At 34.2% G+C, this 3,798-nt stretch overlaps 1 long non-coding RNA gene across 2 annotated transcripts; it reads left to right on the top strand.

The window, feature by feature from the left end:
* Nucleotides 1-1,494: 1,494 nt before the first annotated feature.
* Nucleotides 1,495-3,303, top strand: LOC101159864. Of its 2 annotated transcripts, none has more exons than XR_910686.2 (3): nucleotides 1,495-1,628; nucleotides 2,183-2,439; nucleotides 2,544-3,303. It is a non-coding gene; the product is annotated as an uncharacterized LOC101159864 (long non-coding RNA). The 2 variants fall into 2 exon arrangements; XR_177560.4 differs by having other exon boundaries at nucleotides 1,508-1,628; nucleotides 2,144-2,439.
* The last annotated feature ends 495 nt before the right edge of the window (nucleotides 3,304-3,798 follow it).

Raw genomic sequence — 3,798 nt, 5'->3', positions numbered from 1 at the left:
AGCAGAAATGAACAGACTGTAAACTCAATTAAGCAAACAAAACCAGCCATAATGTGTTCATTATTTGATTTTAGCTTTGCCTTGTTAAAAAGTCCTGGAATAATATTTGACATTTTATTATAAACTCCGGTTTTTGGACTTTTTCCTGATAACAGCTCGGATGGTCCTATTAATCTCTGAGCCAGAGCCCGGCTCTGGAACTGATTTTTCTGACCACAGAAGCCCACAAAACTTAATTCAACTGCTGTTCTATCCTCCACAATAAAGTTGAATTGAGCCTCAAAATTTGGTGCTTTATAAATGTTTGGCAAATTAGCCTTTTGGCCATCTGTTATAGTTGTATCAGCTGTTGATGAATCATGGATTGCGATGCAGTGTTGTGTGATGGATCAATGTGGAGAAGGAAAGCTTTGCATTGTCACGATTATTTCAATGGTTTTTATATTCCCATTTACTCTACATATAGACACATTCCTTCAAATATTTCCTTCAGAAACATTGTTTTTTGGCTCATCTAATTGTAATATTTTTTTTTTACCATCAAACCCTTTATGTGTGAAAACCACCCCATGCATTGTTTTGATCATTTCAGTATAACCTCTCAAGGTTGAAAGTAAAATATTGTCTCTATTATCGCAGAAATTAAATCAGAAGGATAAAAAAAAAAAGTTTCCCATCTCTGTCTGAAACGTTTTGCCATTTTTAAAATTTAAACAGTTTTTTTTTAGATCAACCAAACAATAGCTGGTTCACAAATAACGTTTTTATGATTTTGTAAATGTATTTGAATTTAGTTTTCAGCTTGTGTCAACATCACAACAGAGTATAAACTAAGACTGAACTGTATATATATATATATATTTAAAAAGACGGTCCTAGGTGACATCTGGCTTTAAACAGAACCAAACCCAGTTTTCTTCAATGTCAGTCATACCACATTTTCTACACTATTAGGAAAACTTAAAAGCTTTTTTTTTTTTTAAACAACATTTTTAACAACAAAAATGTGTCTTAAAATCTGGAGCACCTTACACATATTAATTATGGTTATATATGTGTATATATATATGTATATATACATATATTTTAACCATACTAAGCAATTTAACCCCATTTAATCATTAACCACATTTATTAAGTTGTATAATTCTTTGTCAGTTGAAAATAAACTGTACAGAAAATCTTTTATTTAGAAATCAAAACCAGCCCGATGTTTTTTTTCACAAAAACCTTTATGAATTATGAATTTATGAAAATCCTATAATGATCATAACACTTGACTTGACATGACCTTTTTTCCCTCTTTGTTTCATTTACACCTCTGAAAAGTATTTACCTGTCATCACAGCCATGATCCCGCAGTATTCACCCTCAGGACTGTTCATGCGTTTTAAAAATCTTGTTTGACGAAAGTAAAAGCATAGTTGTTTTCCGTAGGTTCGACTGGTTGGTCCAACCAGTTCAACCTGACACCACGCCCTCTACGTTCATGGGAGCTGCGGGAAACAAAAACACCTTCATTCCGTTCTCAGTTTCTCTGTTTGTGTGGCTGAAATTTTTCTGTTTTCCCCTGTTTTAAAAAAAGGGATACGGTTTAGACAGACTTAAAGGATTCTGAAAGCCAAAAGGTAAGATGTTTACTTTTCTTCCTTCTTTATTAACCTTTATAAATTATTTATGAAGTTTTAAAAACACAGAAATATATAATCCAAAACGTCTGAACTCCCTCCCCATGCCAGCGTTCTAAAGACACTGATGGCATCGGAATTGCTAAATTAGGCTTAAGTATGCCACACATAAGCTATTTCACTATCATGGTTATGGCCTAAATATGTTATGGTAGCTGTGGAGAGCGATTGTTTCTCAGAGGAAGAACAGGAGGGTTCAGTTTCTGACCAGAGGAACCGTCATCAGACTGACTGTTAATCTGTCAAATCAGTGTAATCTTATTCAATTAAGTGTTCATAAAAGGACTGACACTTAGATTACTGAGATTATGATTCACTTTTGAGGACAGATATTATTCATTTCTTCAATAAACCCCTACAGGTTGGTACTTTGAATTAAGAGGGTATTGATTTTATGTCATGAATCATCCAAAATTTGTACGGTTACCAACACGGTTTTTGCTTTTCCTTCTTAGAGTTCATCTGTCTAAACATTATTTGTGTTCCATCATAAGACCATAAGACACAGACATGGGGAAAGGTGCGAGTGACGACTGGGATGAGAAGCCCCACAATGTGCAGCAGACACAGCCACAGAAGCATGAAGATACCAAGCCTAAGAAACAGGAGGAGAAGGAGAAGGACAAAAAGAAAGGTTGTCCAAAATGCTGCTTGAAGGTCAGGGACTGCATGATGAGCCCGGAGTGCGGCAGGGCGCTTCAGATCTCCAGTGTTGTGGCCTGGTGTGGAATGTGCCTCAACATGTGGACATGTAAGCTTTACTATCAGAAAATCTCAACTATCACATTTTAACATTTCTCTACCACAAATATTTTTGGGAATATGTTTTCTTTAATTTCCTCTTTTATTTTGTAGAACTGAACAGTGGACTTCCTTGTTTCCTGAGCAACAAACTGAGCTGCCGTCAGACGCACCGTCAAGTCATCCTTTATTCTCCTGGTCTATAACGAAAAAACACTTAGCTTTAAAGTTTCTCATCGCCTATTTATTACTTTTCTATTACTGTTGTATTTTTAGAAGGATGGAAAACAAACCTGTTTCTGATAAGATATGTCTAAATATCATCTAGAACATTATGAAGGAAGTGTTAAGTATTAATGCTGCTGGATGGTTGATTATTTTAATTTGAAGCCTTATTTGTTGTATGTAAAAGTATTCAGTAATTTGCACATTTCCTAATAAATGTTCCTTTTATAGTTTTATCTGGTGTTTTCAATTAAGTAATTAAATCTAATTATTGTGTATTGAAAAAGGAACTATGCATAAAAAAAAGAAAAGTGTTGTTTTTACTGATCAAGAAGACTGAGTAATGCTTTACATTCCTTATTTCTTTACCTTTTTGACATTCTTGACTTATTTTTCTATGAAATTTTGAACTTTTAAACTGAGTTTAAGTAGGCGCAAAAAACGAGTAAAAATGTTCCATTTTGTCTAAACAGAGTATAAAATGTGTAGTGAGGAATTTTACAGCCTTAAAACATCTATAATAATTGTAATAAAGTTAAGTTGACTACTTTATGGATTTCACCTTTCGCGGGTTGTTTGTTGTACGCGCCTGTTGTGATAAATGACGGAACAACAAACTTGAAAAATAAAGAAAAAGGAAGAAAAAATAGATTGTTGGGGTTGTTCCAACTTGTGGAACATTTCATTAACCTTTTTATTGGACGTTATTTAGTTTGTTTTAATAATTGTTGGATCTGTTTATGAATAACATGGCTTCAAACTAAAAGCCCATGAAGAAGAAGATGCTGAGTCTTTGGCCTAGGATCAACTATGAATGCAGAGACAATCATTTTTGGAAAAAATCAAACTACTTCCTCCATTGTGTGTGAGAGAGTTTAGCATGATCAGGATGATTACGCACAAATGTCTACAAAGCGTGAAAAACAAAGCTTGCACATGCACTGAGGATTAACTAATGCCCAGGTTTAGAGGGTGTGTCTGGAAGAAAACTTGTTACTGAAGAAATGAATTTAAGATTTGACATTGGTACGGTTGACTCATCATTCGTCGGCAACAGGTTTTATTCTTCTGTGAGACAATAACTGATGTAAGTGTTAATGCATGTAAAGTATGATGTTTGCATAACATACATATTAAGCCACGA

This window comes from Oryzias latipes, chromosome 19 (genome assembly GCF_002234675.1).
Source record: "Oryzias latipes chromosome 19, ASM223467v1".
Classification (NCBI taxonomy): Eukaryota; Metazoa; Chordata; class Actinopteri; order Beloniformes; family Adrianichthyidae; genus Oryzias; species Oryzias latipes.
Note: the sequence above shows the minus strand (reverse complement) of the source record. Positions and strands in the feature narration are given on the sequence as shown.